A 16,858-nucleotide genomic window follows, 5' to 3' on the forward strand; every position below is an offset into this window, starting at 1 on the left:
ATGCAGAAAGGCCAGGTGAAGCATTGGCCACAGCTGGAGGCGCTCCACCCAGGCCAGCGGGACAGAAGGAAGCTGGGTCCGAGAAGCCAGGGCTGGAGCCACAGTGGGGGCTGCCTGGTAGGAGTTGACCAGGGAGGGAGGGTCTGTCGGGCGGGGGCGGGGGCTCTTTGCCTTCCGATCCAAGCTCCGCCCTCTGCAGCTCTGCTCTGTGTATCCCAGAGCTGACCCTGCGGCGCCTTTCCCAGGCTCGCGTCCGGTGAGTTCCTATTGGCCAACCGGAGGCCCCGGTCGGGGAGCGCCCCGGGACAGGCCCCTGTGCCTCCAGCTTTGCGGAGTGACGCAGGCCCTGGGCTACAGCAACCTTACCAGCCCCTCCAGCTTAGAGGTGGCAGTGGCTCTCTGCGGCTGCGATTTCTTTCTCGGAGCGTCCTCCCCATCCCGTTCGGCCTCTGCCTCCACCGTCGTCTCTGTAACCCGTTCCCTGTGGGAGAGTCCCTGTTGCGGCGTTCAGGGGTTTCGGTTTTCTGGCCGAGCAGTGATTAACGCGAGGGAAGGCGCTGACGGCAAGGTGGCAGGTGACCAGCCCAGCAGGCCGCCCAGCCCTTCCCTTCCTACAGACAGAAGCACTGAGGCCTGCGGAGGGGACAGGCAGGTGGGCGTGGGGGATCGGGGGCAGCCCTGGAGTCAGACAGGCCTTGTTTTGTCCCAGGAAGAAAATTCCAACACAGACCACAACACCTATGGACCTGGAAAACATTGTGCTCAGTGAAAGAAGCCAGACACAGAAGGACAATGTTGTATGAGGTACCTGGGATGGGCAGATTCTGAGAGATGGAAAATAGAATAGAGATTACCTGGAGAGAGGGGGGAATTGTTGAATGAGGACAGAGTTTGTGTTGGGGATGATGGAAAAGTTTTGGATACAGAGTTATGACGAGTATACAGCATTGTGAATTTTTTTTCTTTTCTTTTCTTTTGTGACAAGGTCTTACTCTGTTGCCCAGGCTGGACTGCAGTGGTGCAATCCTAGCTCACTGCAGCTTCGACTTCCCGTGCTCAAGTGATTTTCCCACCTCAGCCTCCCGAGTAGCTGGGACTACAGGTGCGTGCCATCACGCCTGGCTGATTTTTCTTGTATTTTTTTGTAGAGATGGGGGTATCGCTATGTTGCCCAGGCTGGTCTTGAACACTTGGGCTCAAGTAATTCTCCCGCCTTGGCCTCCCAAAGTGCTGGGATTACAGGTGTGAGCCACTGTGCCTAGTGTGAATGCATTTAATGCCACTGAATTGTACACTTAATAATGGAGAAAAATATAAATATTCTGTTAAATATTTTACCACAATAAAAAAATGTGTGACAGTTGTCAGAATCAAGATGGTGTCACTAATGTTTTTTGTTTTGTTTTTTTTTTTTTAGTTAGAGTCTTGCTCTGTTGCCCAGGCTGGAGTGCAGTGGTGCGATCTCAGCTCACCGCAAGCTCCGCCTCCCAGCTTCCCACCATTCTCCTGCCTCAGCCTCTCGGAGTAGCTGGGACTGCAGGCACCCGCCACCACGCGCAGCTAATTTTTTGCATTTTTAGTAAAGACGGGGTTTCATCGTGGTCTCGATCTCCTGACCTCGTAATCTGCCCTCCTCGGCCTCCCAAAGTGCTGGGATTACAAACGTGAGCCACCGCGCCTGGCCTGGTGTCACTAATGTTAAGAAAACCTTCACAAATAGAGGAAGACCATGAAGAGAGGGGTCTCATGCTTATATGCCTGATAAAGAAAGACTTTAAGAACTACAACCCTTGGCGGGGTGCAGTGGCTCATGTTTGTAATCCCAGCACTTTGGGAAGCTGAGGCAGGTGGAATACCTGGGGTCATGAGTTCGAGACCAGCCTGGCCAAAATGGTGTAACACTGTCTCTATTAAAAATACAAAAAAAATTAGCCAGGCGTGGTGGCGGGCGCCTGTAATCCCAGCTACTCGGGAGACTGAGTCAGGAGAATCGCTTGAACCTGGGAGGTGAAGGTTGCAGTGAGCAGAGATAGCACCACTGCATTCCAGCCTGGGCGACAGAGTGAGACTCTGTCTCAAAAAATTAAAAAAAAAAAAAAAAAAAAGAAGCCGGGTGTGGTGGCTCACGCCTGTAATCCCAGCACTTTGGGAGGCCGAGGTGGATGGATCACCTGAGGTCGAGAGTTTGAGACCAGCCTGACCAACATGGAGAAACCCCGCCTCTACTAAAAATACAAAATTAGCCAGGTGTGGTGGTGCATGCCTGTAATCCCAGCTACTCGGGAGGCTGAGACAGGAGAATCGCTTGAACCTGGGAGACGGAGGTTGCAATGAGCTGATAGTGTCATTGCACTCCAGCCCGGGCAACAAGAGCAGAACTCTGTCTCAAAAAAGAAAATATTTATTTTTAGAGACAAGGTCTTGCTCTGTCACCCAGGCTGGAGTGCAGTCATAGCTCAGTGGAGCCTTGAACTCCTGGGCTCAAGCAGTCCTCCTGCCTCACCTCCCAAGTATCTGAGACTACAGGCAGGCACCACTATGTCCAGTTAATTTTTAAATTTTTTCGTAGAGATGGGGTCTCACTATGTTGCACAGGCTGGTCAGTCTAGAAAATTTTAAATTAAATATGTAACTCACATTAACAGTTCACTTTATTTATTTATTTATTTATTTATTTATTTATTTATTGACACAGGGTCTCGCTCTGTTGTCCAAGCTGGAGTACAGTGGCACAATTTCGGCTCACGGCAACTGCTGCCTCCCAGGTTCAAGCGATTCCCCTGTCTCCGCCTCCCGAGTAGCTGGGATTACAGGCGCCCACCACCACACCCGGCTAATTTTTGTATTTTTAGTAGAGACAGGGTTTCACCATGTTGGCCAGGCTGGTCTTGAACTCCTGGCCTCGTGATCCACCCGCCTTGGCCTCTCAAAGTGCTGGGATTACAGGCATGAGCCACCATGCCCAACCGCAGACATCTTTTTGTTTTTTTTTTTTCTTTGGAGATGGCGTCTCGCTCTGTTGCCCAGGAGGGAGTGCAGTGGCATGATACCTGCTCACTGCAGCCTCGAACTCCTGGATTCAGGCGATCCTCCCACCTCAGCCTCCTGAGTAGCTGGGACTACAGATGTGCAACACCACGCCTGGCTAATTAAAAAGGTGACAGAGAGACCCTGTCTCAAAAAGCAAACAAACAAAAAATGACACATGTGCGTGTGTGTGTGTGTGTGTGTGTGTGTGTGTGTCTGTGGAGAGAGAGAGAGAGAGAAAAAGAAGGAGAATATGATACATCAAATGTAGTAAAATGAAAACATTTTGGAAATATTTGAAGTATTTCTAACTTTTCTCTAAGTTTGAAAGTATTTCAAAATTAAAAAAAAAATCATTTAAAAGGTGAATAGTGCCAGGTGTGTTGGTGCACGCTTGAAATCCCAGCACTTTGGGAGGCCAAGGCAGGTAGATCACCTGAGGTCAGGAGTTCGAGACCAGCCTGGCCAACATGGAGAAACTCCATGTCTACTAAAAATACAAAAATTAGCCAGGCATGGTGGTGGGCACTTGTAGTCCCAGTTATTCGGGAGGCTGAGGCACGAGAATTGCTTGAATCTAGGAGGTGGAGGTTGCAGTGAGCTGAGATTGCGCCACTGCACTCCAGTCTGGGCGACAGAGCAAGACTCTGTCTCAAAAAAAAAAAAAGGTGAATAGTACCAAGCGGTGGTGGAAGATATGGGATATAAAACCCTTGGGCACAGCTGGTGTGAGTGGAGACGGGACAGCCTTTCTGTAGAGCACCTGGTACTTAGTCAAATTAGTCCCCCCATCCCCTACAACCTACTCCCAAGCCAAAGTCCCAGAGACATCCTTGCACCAGCCCTAGAGGGTGCAAGGAGGTGGCAGCTCACCTTATCTGTGGTGGGGCAAGTTGGGGGTCACTTGGGTGTCTACCCCAGGGACTGGGCGGCTGAGACTGGGGACTGCTCATAGAAAGGACCGTGGATGAGCCACAGCTACAAAACCCTTCACACAAGTGTTCATGCCACAAAGTAGCCACATGTGTTTTGCAGGGACACATTCCAGCAAAAAGACACAAAGTGACAGAATGGCTGCCTTTGAGTGGGGGTGAGAAGAGGTGGATGGCAGGTACCAGAAGAGAAGGGAATAAATATATGAAGAAATACGACCCCCTCGGGCAGTGCCTGGCACAGCATAAATGCCCAGGAAAAAGAGGCCCAGTTGCTCACGTTCCCGGCGACAGGGCCGGGACCAGCGCCAGCTTCTTGGTGAAGGAGGCCACCCTTTCCTCTTGAGGGGTCTGAGTACACATGTCAGCACCCGGTGGGCACCCAGCACCCAGCTGACCAGGGGCCTTCACCTCTGTGGGGGTTACCGGCCTGGCCCTGAGAACTGGATGAAAGCTGGAATAATTCTTTCTGTAATAAAGCAAACGCGACCACGTTCAACCTTTCCCTTCATTTCAGAGGCTTCCCGCACCTGATGCCTCCCACAGCCTCAGGCTGAGTCCCCAGGTGCTCCAGTGGGGGTGGCAAAGCTGAGCACTGAGTTGGTTTCCATAGTTTTCATCATTAAAATGTTTAAATGACTAGGCCGGGCACAGTGGCTTCTCAGCATTTTGGGAAGCCGAGGTAGGCAGATCGCTTGAGCCCATGAGTTTGAGACCAGCCTGGGAAACATGGCAAAATCCTGTCTCTACAAAATGCAAAAAAATTAGCCAGGTGTGGTGGTGTGTGCCTGTAGTCCCAGCTACTTGGGAGGCTGAAATGTGAGGATTGCTTGAGCCTGGGGAGGCTGAGATTGCAGTGAGCCGTGATTGTGCCACTGCACTCTAGCCTGGGTGACAGAGTGACAGACCCTGTCTCCAAAAAAAAAAAAAAAAAAAAAAAAATTAGCCTGGCATGGTGGTGCGTGCCTGTGGTCCCAGCTACTTGGGAGGCAGAGGAGGGAAGGGCACCTGAGTCTGGGGGTGTTGAGGTTGCAGTGAGCTGTGATGGTGCCGATGTACTTGAGCCTGGGCTACAGAGATCTTATCTAAAGAAAAGCCTAAATGAATGTGTGGTGAGGAGCAGGCTTGAGTTATTTTCATGATGAGCTCCTCAGGATAGATTCTCAAAAGTGGCATTGGTGGGGCTCTACCTCTGTTTATTCATTAATCTGTTTTATTTTTATATTTATTTATTTATTTCATTTATTTTATTGAGATGGAGCTTCACTCTGTCACCCAGGCTGGAGTGCAGTGGCACGATCTCGGTTCACTGCAACATCCCTCTCCCAGGTTCAAGCAATTCTCCTACCTCAGCCTCACAAGTAACTGGGATTACAGGCGTGCGCCACCACATTCAGCTAATTTTTAGTAGAGACGGAGTTTCACCATGTTGGCCAGGCTGGTCTTGAACTTCTGACCTCAAGTGATCCACCCGCCTTGGCCTTCCAAAGTGCTGGGATTACAGGTGGCAGTCACCATGGCTGGCTTGTTTTATTTTTAACATTTAATTGGGTAAGCTGCAGATACCCCTCAAGATGTCAGTGTGCATGTCAAGATGTCAGTGTGCACGTCATTAACTAGAGTCAAATATTTGTTTCTCTGTCTGTAAAGCTTACATTTGGTGAACTGCACCTTTAGGTGTACTTTTGATTATTATTATTATTTTTTTGAGATGGAGTTTTGCTCTGTCACCAAGGCTGAGTCTAGTGTTGCGATCTCTGCTCACTGCAACCTCTGCCTCCAGGGTTCAAGCGATTCTTCTGCCTCAGCCTCCTGAGCAGTTGGGATTACAGGCGCCCGCCACTGCACCAGGCTAATTTTTGTATTTTTAGTAGAGATGGGGTTTCAGCATGTTGGCCAGGCTGGTCTTGAGCTCCTGACCTCAAGTGATTCACCCGCCCCAGCCTCCCAAAGTGCTGGGATTACAGGGGTGAGCCACTGCGCCCAGCCACTTTTGATTACTTTTGACAAATGCATCCACCTGCACTGCCCAAACTCCCTCCAAGATGTTAAACATGCAGTGGGTTGAATTGTGTCCCCCAAGAAGATATGTTCAAGTCCTAACCCCTGGGACCTGTGAATGTGACCTTATTTGGAAATAGGGGCTTGCAGATGTAACCCAACTTAAGATGAGATCATTTTGGATTGGGGGGGGCTCTAAATCCAATGACTGGTGTTTATATAAGAGAAAGGAGAGGGAGATTTGGAGGTGAATACACACAGAAGGAAGAAGGCACTGGAAGAAGGCCGTTGGAAGATGAAGGCAGAGATTGGGGTGAGGCAGCTAGAGCCAAGGAACATGGTGGATGGCGGGCAAGCACCAAGGAAGAGGCAAGGAGGGATTCTTCCCCAGAGCCTCCAGAGGGAGCAGGACCCTGGTTTCAGGGGAGAATAAATTTCTGTTGTTTTGGGTTTGTGGTATCTTATCATGGCGGCCTTAGGAAACTCACACGAAACACACACCATCACCCCAGCGAGCACCCTTGTCCCCTCCCCAGTTGTGCTCTCCCCCAACTGGCAACCACCGTGCTGGTATTTTCCTCATGGGTGAGTTCTGCCTGTTCTAGAGCTCTAAACAGATGGGATCACACAGGAAGTTCTTGGCATCTGGCATCTTTCACTCAAACAAGATTTCAGAGATTGTTGCAGCTATCAGTGCTGGCACGCCTATAATTAAAGTCCATTTACTTGAAGAGGAAGTAAATTTTGAATTTGAGGAGGGGAGTAGGCAGTAAGCTTTCTTTTTTTTTTTTTTTTTGAGACCGAGTTTCACTCTTTTTGCCCAGGCTGGAGTGCAATGGTGCGATCTCGGCTCACTGCAACCTCCGCCTCCCGGGTTCAAGCGATTCTCCTGCCTCAGCCTCCCAAGTAGCTGGGATTATAGGCATGCACCACCACACCGGGCTGATTTTTGTATTTTTAGTATTTTTGTATTTTGTATTTTTAGTAGAGACGGGGGTTTCACCATGTTGGTCAGGCTGGTCTCGAACTCCTGACCTCAGGTGATCTGCCCGCCTGGGCCTCCCAGAATGCTGGGATTACAGGCGTGAGCCACCGCGCCCGGCCTGTAAGCTTTCTCTTTAAAGCTGGGCTTGAGGCCCCCTCTCCCGGGGGTCTCTGGCCCTCAGGAACCCCAACCTGAAGCTGTTTCCCAGTTCAGAGGTTGCAGAGATCGGAGGTGGGGCTCCCCCGCCACCTTGTGGCCATTCTAGGCAGCGCAACCCATGATGCCTGTGGCGGGGCGTGGGGGTGGGGTGGGGTGGGTTGGGGAAGGTGGGTTGGGCAAATGTGTATTTTCCTGGTTTGGGCCCTCAAGTCACTGAGCACCTACTCAGCACCTGCATGATTCCACTGTATGTGTGTGTGGACAGAGATGACCAAGATTGGGCAGACCCTAGAGGGGTTCCCAGGAGAGGGAGACTACACAACACTAACTCCAGTAGGGTGGATGGAGTGAGGCCCAGAGGCCTGAAGTTCAGCTGGAGCCTGGAGGAGGGGAGAGTAACGGACTTGGGCATTCAGGGAACGTTTCCCTGGGCATCTCGACAGCTGGGGATGGAAAGGAAGACTGTTACAGGCAGGGGAACAGCACAACCAAGGTGTGGAAGCAGGACCGGGCAACATTCTGGACCCAACCAATCATAAGGTCATATGTGTCCATGGCAAACATTTTTTTTTTTTTTTCTTTTTAGAGACAAGGTCTTGCTCCGTCACCCAGGCTGGAGTGCAGTGACACAGTCATGGCTCACTGCAGCCTTGACCTCTCGGGCCCAAGAGATCCTCCTGCCTCAATCTCCTGAATGTCTGGGACTGCAGATGCGCACCACCATACCTGGCTAATTTTGGATTTTTTTTGTATAGACGGGGGTCTCGCTATGTTGACCGGCTTGTCTTGAACTCCTGGCCTCAAGTGATCCTCCTGCTTTGGCCTCTCAAAGTGCTGGGATTATAGGCGTGAGCCACCACACTAGGCCCCATGGTGAATTGAGTTTTTTTTTTTTTGAGACAGGGTCTTGTTCTGTTGCCCAGGCTGGAGTGCAGTGGCGCAATCTTGGCTCACTGCAGCCTCTGCTCCCCTTCCTGGGCTCAAGTGATTCTCCTGCCTCAGCCTCCTGAGTAGCTGGGATTACAGTGTCGTGCCACTGCGCCTGGCTAATTTTTGTATTTTTAGTAGAGATGGGGTTTCACCATTGTTGGCCAGGCCGGTCTTGAACTCCTGACCTCAAATGATCCACCCGCCTCAGCCTCCCAAAGTGCTGGGATTACAGGCGTGAGCCACCGCGCCTGGCTGGCTTAAGTCTTAAGCAGCAGCTTCCACTTTTGTGTTCTGGGGGAGGCCAGCAGCTGTGTAAGAAGTCTGTGCTGGTTGCAAAAAGTGCAAGGTTTAAAAAAAAAAAGACTGCTGAGGAAACCACATGGAAAGGCCGTGAGGCAAGAGAGGCCAGGAGGAGAGGCTACTTGAAGGGACAGCTTGCAGCATGTGCAGAGGCCACATGGGGAGAAAGAAACGGCCAGAGGGAGCACTGAGGAATGAACTAAGGCAGCAGACACATGGTCCAGCCAGCCATCCGCCACTCGGGCCAGCCGTGAGGTGCCACACGTGGAGCACAGAAGCCACTGTGGACGCTTGGAGCAGAGACGAGCCGTCCCCTCATGCTCCGTCCTAATTCCTCACCTACAGGATCGTGAGCAAATATATTGGTGGTTATTTTAAGCCCTTAAAAAACAGAATTACTGGCCGGGCGTGGTAGCTCACGCCTGTAATCCCAACACTTTGGGAGGCCGAGGTGGGTGGATCACTTGAGGTCAGGAGTTCAAGACTAGCCTGGCCTACATGGCAAAACCCTGTCTCTACTAAAAATACAAAATTTTTTTATTTTGTATTTTTAGGGCGTGGTGGCACACACCTGTAATCCAGCTATTTGGGAGGCTAAGGCATGAGGGCTGCTTGAACCTGGGAAGTGGAATTTGCAGTGAGCTGAGATCTGAGATCATGCCACTGCACTCCAGCCTGGGCAACAAAGTGAGACTCTGTTTTGAAAAAAAAAAAAAAAAAAAGGAATTACTATATAATCCAGTAACCCCACCACTGGGTATATATCCCATGGAAATGAATCTAGTGTGTTGAAGAAATATCTGTGCTTGCACATATCCCATGGAAATGAATCTAGTATGTTGAAGAAATATCTGCGCTTGCACATATCCCATGGAAATGAATCTAGTATGTTGAAGAAATATCTGCGCTTGCACGGTTATTGCAGCATTATTCACTAAGTTTTGAGGTGCAGTGTTACATGGTGGCAGCCAGAACCCCCGGCCCTGGGCTACTACTGTTGCTGGTTTCTTATGACCCTTCCAGCATGAGCCTCTGCATCCTCAAATACATGAAGCTGGGCGCGGTGGCGCACGTCTGCAGTCCCAGCTACTCAGGAGGCTGAGGTGGGAGGATCGCCAGACCCAGGAATTTGTGTGCTATGATCTCCCTCTGAACAGCCACTGCAGTCCAGCCTGGGCGATACAGTGAGACCCTGTTTCTAAACAGATAAACAAACCAAAAAGAACACGTGAGTACATTTCCACTCCTCCCCTCATTTATGTGGGGTTCGCACACCACACATCCGGCCTGCTCTTGGCTTTTATTTTTTTTCCAATTAATGATAGATCTTGGAGATGGTTCTAGATGTGTACTGTTCAATATAGTAGTCGCTAGTCCAGGAGGTGATTTAAATTTATTTTAAAAAATTAAATTTTTATGTATTTTTTAAAAGTAGAGCACTCCTCCTGCCTCAGCCTCCCAAGTAGCTGGGACTACAGGCACACACCACCATGCCCGGCTAATTTTTTTTTTTTTTTTTTTAAGATGGAGTCTCACTCTGTTGCCCAGGCTGGAGTGCAGTGGTGTGATCTCGGCTCACTGCAACCTCTGCTGCCCGGGTTCAAGTGATTCTCCTGCCTCAGCCTCCTGAGTAGCTGGGATTATAGGCACCTGCCACTGTGCCTGGCTAATTTTTGTGGGTTTTTTTTTTTAGTAGAGATGGGGTTTCACCATCTTGGCCAGGCTGGTCTTGAACTCCTGACCTCATGATCCACCCGCCTTGGCCTCCCAAAGTGCTGGGATTACAGGTGTGAGCCACTGCACCCAGCCTTAATTTTAAATACATTTCAATAAAATTAAAAATTCAGTTCCTCAAGTACACTAGCCACATTTCAGGAATTCAATAGACACACATGGCTGATAGCTGCCGTATGATACAACCCAGATAGTGAACATGTCCATCATTCTAGAAGGTTCTCTCGGACAGTGCTGGTCTAAGTCCTCTCCCATGGAGCTACCTCATTCTTCTTAGTGTTCTTTGGTAATGACAGCCACTGACGTTACCTCACAAGCTTTTGCTATTGCAAAGCATTTGCTGTTGTCCATTTGTCTTTAAGCAAGTGTGAGTGTCTTGGTGGCATAAATGCCTTGCATCTCTGGGTCCAGTGACATTTCCCATTTTGTTTTTTTCTTTTTTTTAATATTTTGTTTTATTTATTATTTTTTAAATTATACTTTAAGTTTTAGGGTACATGTGCACAACGTGGTTAGTTACATATGTATACATGTGCCATGTTGGTGTGCTGCACCCAGTAATTCGTCATTTAATATTAGGTATATCTCCAAATGCTGTCCCTACCCCCTTCCCCCACCCCACAACAGGCCCCGGTGTGTGATGTTCCCCTTCCTGTGTCCATGTGTTCTCATTGTTTAATTTCCACCTATGAGTGAGAATATGCCGTGTTTGGTTTTTTTGTCCTTGCGATAGTTTGCTGAGAATGATGGTTTCCAGCTTCATCCATGTCACTACAAAGGACATGAACTCTCATTTTTTATGGCTGCGACATTTCCCATTTTGATGGGCATGGCCAGATTAGAACTGGAGGTTACACCACTTCGCACAAAGACTGAAGCTGTAAGAGTGCCTGTTTTTCCACACCATCAACACTGCGTGTCATTCACATTTTAAAAACGTTTTAGCTAATGGCAAAGGTTTTCAAGACAAACGTGACTTTACCAGGCCCCTGCCCTGCCTGTTGCCTCTCAAGTCACAATGCCAGTGGACATCTTTCTCTGTCCACAGGTGAAGATCCATCTTTTGTTTGTTAGAAATGAGAGGCCGGGCGTGGTGGCTCATGCCTGTAATCCCAGCACTTTGGGAGGCTGAGGCGGGTGGATCAGGAGGTCAGGAGATCGAGACCACGGTGAAACTCCGTCTCTACTAAAAATACAAAAAATTAGCTGGGCGCAGTGGCGGGCGCCTGTAGTCCCAGCTACTTGGGAGGCTGAGGCAGAATGGCGTGAACCAGGAAGGCGGAGCTTGCAGTGAGCCGAGATCGCGCCACTGCACTCCAGCCTGGGCGACAGAGCGAGACTCCGTCTCAAAAAAAAAAAAAAGGGATCTTACTGTATTGCCCAGGCTGGTCTTGAACTCCTGGGGTCAAGGGATCCTCCTGCCTCGGCCTCCCAAAGTGCTGGGATTACAGGTGTGAACCACTGCGCCTGGCCCACGTTGGCCTTTTTTTTCAAATTGTGGTAAAATACGCAGAACATAAAACTTACCATATTAACCATTTTAAGTGCACAGTTTGGTGCCATTAAGGACATTCACGCTGTTGGGTAATCGTCACCACCATCCATCTCCAGAACTCTTTCCATCTTCCCAAAGATGGAACTCTATATCCATTAAACAAGAACTTCCTCCTACCTCAGCTCCTGGCAACCACTGTTCTATTTTCTGTCTTTATGAATCTGACTACTCAAGGCACTTCATGTAAGTGGCATCATGCAGTATTTGTCCTTTTGTGACTGGCTTATTTCACTTAGCACAATATCCTTAAGGTTCGTCCGTGTTGTAGCCTGTGTCCGAATCTCCTTACTTTTTAAGGCTAAATAACATTCTATTGTACAGACACACCACATTTTGTCCATTCATCCATCGATGGACACGGGTTGCTTCCACCTTTTTTTTTTTTTTTTTTAAGTCAGCGTCTTGCTCTGTCACCTAGGCTGGAGTGCAGTGGTGCGATCTCGGCTCACTGCAACCTCTACCTCCCGGGTTCAAGTGATTCTCCTGTCTCAGCCTCCCAAGTAGCAGGGATTACAGGCGCCCACCACCACACCCGGCTAATTGCTTCCACCATTTGGCTATTGTGAAGAAGGCTGCTATGAACGTGAGTATACAAATATCTCTTCAAGATCTTGCTTTCAATTTGTTTGGATATACACCCAGAAATAAAATTGCTGGGTCATTTGGTAATTCTATTTTTAATTTTTTGAGGAACAGCCATACCGTTTCCCACAGTAGCTACACAAGCATTCCAATTTCTACACATCCTTCCCAACGCAGCAGCCAGCCTAATGGGTGTAAGGTGGTATCTCATTGTGTTTTATTCCTTTTATTTTTAGTTGACACATAATTGTACATGTTCATGGGTTACAGAATGATATTTCAATACATGTATACAATGTGTAATAATCAAATCTGGGTAATTAGGATATCCATTACCTCAAGCATTTATCATTTCTTTGTGTCGGGAACATTCAAAATCCTCTCTTCTCATTGTGTTTTGTTTGTTTGTTTTTTAGATGGAGTCTCACTCTGTTGCCCAGGCTGGGGTGCAGTGGCGTGATCTTGGCTTGCTGCAACCTCCACCTCCCAGGTTCAAGTGATTCTCCTGCCTCAGCCTCCCAAGTAGCTGGGACTATACGCACATACCACCATGCCCAGCTAATTTTTGTATTTTTAGTAGAGACGGGGTTTCACCGTGTCAGCCAGGCTGGTCTCCAACTCTTGACCTCAGGTGATCCACCAAAGTGTTGGGCCTCATTGCAGTTTTGGTTTGTATTTCCTTAATGGTTAGTGATGTTGAGTATCTTATCATGTGATTATTAGCCATTCACAGTTTTCTCTGGAGAAATGTTTATTCAAGTCCTTTGCCCATTTTTAATTGAGTTGTTTTTATTGCTGTTGAGTTGTAAAAGTTCTTTATGTATTCTGGATATGAACCCCTTATCAGATATATGATTTGCAAATATTTTCTCCCATTCCATGTTTCCATGTTCCATTTTTTTTTTTTTTTTTTTTTTTTGGAGGCAGAGTCTTGCTTTGTCACCCAGGTTGGAGTGCAGAGGCACAATTTCGGCTCACTGCAACCTCCGCCTCCCAGGTTCAAGTGATTCTCATGTCTCAGCCTCCTGAATAGCTGGGATTACAGATGCATGCTACCATGCCTGGCCATTTTTTAAAAATTTTTAGTAGAGATGGGGTTTCACCATGTTGGCCAGGCTGGTCTCAGACTCCTGACCTCAAGTAATCCACCCACCTCGGCCTCCCAAAGTGCTAGGATTGCAGGCATGAGCCGCTGTGCCTGGCCAGCCCCCACTATTTCTATGACACAAATTCCTGCTACTCTCCGTCATCACCACAACTACGTGCTCCTACCTCAGGGCCTTTGCACTTGCTGTTCCCTTTGTGTGGTCCAAGGTCCCCCAGATACCTGCTTCACCACATTCAGGTTTTTGCTTAAATGTCACCTCAGTGAGGTCTTCCCTGACTACTCTAACATAAAGTTAAAATCAACTCCCCCAGCTTGGGCAATATAATGAGACCTGATCTCTACAAAACATTAAAAAATCAGCTGGGCGTGGTGGCATGCCCCTGTGGTCCCAGCTACTTGGGAGGTTGAGGTGGGAGGATCACCTGAGCCCAAGAAGCAGAGGCTGCAGTGAGCAGAGATCGTGCCACTGCACTCCAGCAGTGAGACCCTGTCTCAAAAAACAAACAAACAAAAAACCCCAGAAAACAAAAAATCAAATCTCCCAGAACTCCTGCTCTGCTCCCCTGCTGTATTTTCCTCCATAGTGCTGACCAGAATCTAACACAATCTATACTTTAATCATTGATCTTGTTTAGTGCTTGTCTTCCCCCAGGAGAATTTCAGCTCCACGAGAACAGGAATTCCTTGTCTTGTCCATGAATGTGTCTTTAGGGCTGGAATTACAGCATGTGCCAAGAACATTCGATAAATGTGAAGGTTGAGCACTGTTTTCTGTTCGTTGGACACTCTGGTTCCTCTCGGCAGCCTGCTGATGCCCTGTGTGCATCTATCACATCCATGGCACCGGCCTTTCCTGATCCCAGAGCAAGGGCGCCCAGCGGATCTTCACGCTAGTGAATGGCTCCTGCAGTCCCAGAATCTGCCACCTGGGGGCAGTATATACTCAGGCAAGTTTCACTACCAGTCCTGAGCACCTCCCGTCTCCAAAATCCTGGATCTCAGAACCTCGGAGCCTGGCAGCCCTTGGGGATCTATCTCTGCCAGCCCCATTTGGCAGATGGGGAAACTGAGGCCTCAGAGAGGAGGCATGATGGGGAAAATCTCAAACATTGGAATCAGGGAATCTGGCTTTTAAGTCTGGCTCTTGTACCCATTCACAAGGGTACAAGGGGGATTTGGAGGGGGAAGTAGGAAGTTCTAATCCTCTTCGGGCCTTGGTTTCCCCATCTGCCTGCTTTGTGGGGTGAAAGGGACATCTGATTAACTCTAATGTGTCGGGGAAGGCCAGCAGTGAGGGGTAACAGCAAGCCCAGAATCCCAGATAGAATATTATCACCCCATTTTATATACCAGGGACTGAGGCCCAGAGGGGACACCAGACACGGCCGGAGAGCCACAGCATGGAAGGCACAGGGCAGCATGAAAGGCCATCCCCCTGCCCCACGCCCACTAGAGACACCCCCCCATTCATGTTCTGATGGTTCACCTTTCCGCCATATTTTCCCACCTGCTGGCTGATTTCTAAGCCCTTTTGCAGAACACTCTCTATCAAAGCAGCCACGTGGATCTCCCCTTAGCAAGTCGCCTCAGTTTTCTCCTCTTGAAAATGGGATAGGGAAAAGCTGCAGAGATGGGGAGGAGGAATTGTGAAAAGCAGTTTGGGGGCAGAGGAGGACGTGTGTCCCAGGTAGGAAAGTGCCTGTTCCCTCCCCGCCCCCGCCTGGCTCCTGCCCACCACCATGTGGCCACGTGGGCCCAGCCCACAGCTTCAGGTTTTAAAAGAGGAGCTGGAAATTTGAATTTTGATGTGAAATCTCCTGATTTTTAAATGTTGGCAATAAATTCACTTAAACACACACACATCAAGCAAAACGCTATGGGGTCAAACTGAACACATCTGTGGTCTCGATTTGGCCACTGGCTGCCAGTTTGAGATCCTTTCCAGCTCTAGGTTCTGAGGGCAGGTGACTGGGAGAGGTGGCGCCAGGGGGATCCTGGTTTCCTGTGCCCACACAGCCACTCACGTACTCTGGGCCTCTGGGCCGTGGTGGTTCAAGCTCCCACCATCCCCACTTCTTGGGGAAAGGCTGAACAGTACTGGGGTGGGGGTGGGGGAGCAGCAGGCGGGGCCTGTTGAGCAAGAGCCTTGTAAAAACAAGGGCTTACGTCATCCTAGCTTGCAGCTTCCCTGCAGGACACCTGGGTCGGCACCGGGGTGGGACCTGCTCTGAGAAGGGATGGGTCATCCCCAGCAGGGGGTGGAGGGTGGGGAAGGGTGGCAAGCATGTTCCACCCCAGAGGCCAGAGGGCCTAGACCCCTGCTGGGGCTGAGTCTGGTCTTTGGGGGCTGGCCTGCAAGGTCCGAGTAACACCTTAACGCACTGTGTGACCCCAGGTCTACCCTTCTCTGGGCCTCAGTTCTTCTATCCAGAAGATGGGACTCACATTGCCAGGCCTGTTATGACAAACCCAAGAGGGAAAGTCGGACTGCAAAGATTTTATTCCTTCTCATCCTTTCATGTGACCTGGAGCAGACACACTTAGCTCTTCTGGGCCTCAGTTTCCTCATCTATAAAGTGGAGATAATGATAAGACTGTGGCCTGGCGCAGTGGCTCACATCTGTAATCTCAGCACTTTGGGAGGCTGAGGCAAGAGGGCCACTTGAGGCCAGGCGTTCGAGAAAAGCCTGAGCAACAGAGTGAGACATATCCATCTCTACAAAACATTGAAAAATAGGAAAAAAGAAGAAGAAAAAAGACCTGCCTCCTACAAATTATCAGTAGGATTAAATGAGTTAATACATGCAAAGAGCTTGGAATGTGGTTCAGAGAAGGTGGAAGTTTGGCCTAAGAACACACAGCAAATCCTCCAATTAGCTTCAGTTCCCCCAAATCTCCCTGTATCTCTTCAGAATCCAGAAGGGGAACGTGGGCGAGTGCTGTGGTTCAGAGAGGGGAGCCATTTTGCCTAAGGTCACACAGCCCAGCTAACGAGGAACCTCTCCTTCTTCTCAGCCTCCTCCATTTATTCACTCACCATTCATCGAGCACCTTCTATGTACCAGGCTCTGTTCTAGGCACCAGGGACACAGTAGAAGGCCGTGGGGACAGAAAGCAAGACGGGCAGGCAAGATAATTCTGACTATAATGAGAGCGGTGACGGAAATGAAGCAGGGGTGTGAGAGGAGTGACTGAGGGCCTAGACTTCCCATGGGAAGGTCAGGGAGGGTTTCCTGGAGGAGGCAGCTTTTGGGCTGAGACCTGAGGAGCTGCCTTGGGCAGAGGTGGGGTGACAGTGTTCTTGGTGCACAGGGAACAGCAAATGCATTCCTTCACTGGTAAATGTTGAGCGTGCTGTGCTCAGGAGTCCCTCGTGGGCCAGCCCTCCCCAAGTGGCAGCCTGCAGGGAGACTGAGGTAGACAGCTAGGATAATGGTGGCTGGCGATAGGGAAGGAAATCACTAGCAGGTGGGACAGGGAGGGCCTCTCAGAAGCCGTGGCCTCTAGCTCAGCCCTGAGTGTCCCATTTTGCAGTGAGGAAGGGC

General features: G+C 49.5%; 1 long non-coding RNA gene across 1 annotated transcript; it reads left to right on the top strand.

Moving 5' to 3' along the window:
* Positions 1-262: 262 nt before the first annotated feature.
* Positions 263-14,487, top strand: LOC129394856 (uncharacterized). The gene is made up of 4 exons (XR_008622233.2): positions 263-575; positions 710-804; positions 986-12,206; positions 14,118-14,487. It is a non-coding gene; the product is annotated as an uncharacterized LOC129394856 (long non-coding RNA).
* Positions 14,488-16,858: the final 2,371 nt, after the last annotated feature.

The sequence above is a fragment of the Pan paniscus genome, chromosome 21 (genome assembly GCF_029289425.2).
Source record: "Pan paniscus chromosome 21, NHGRI_mPanPan1-v2.0_pri, whole genome shotgun sequence".
NCBI lineage: Eukaryota > Metazoa > Chordata > Mammalia > Primates > Hominidae > Pan > Pan paniscus.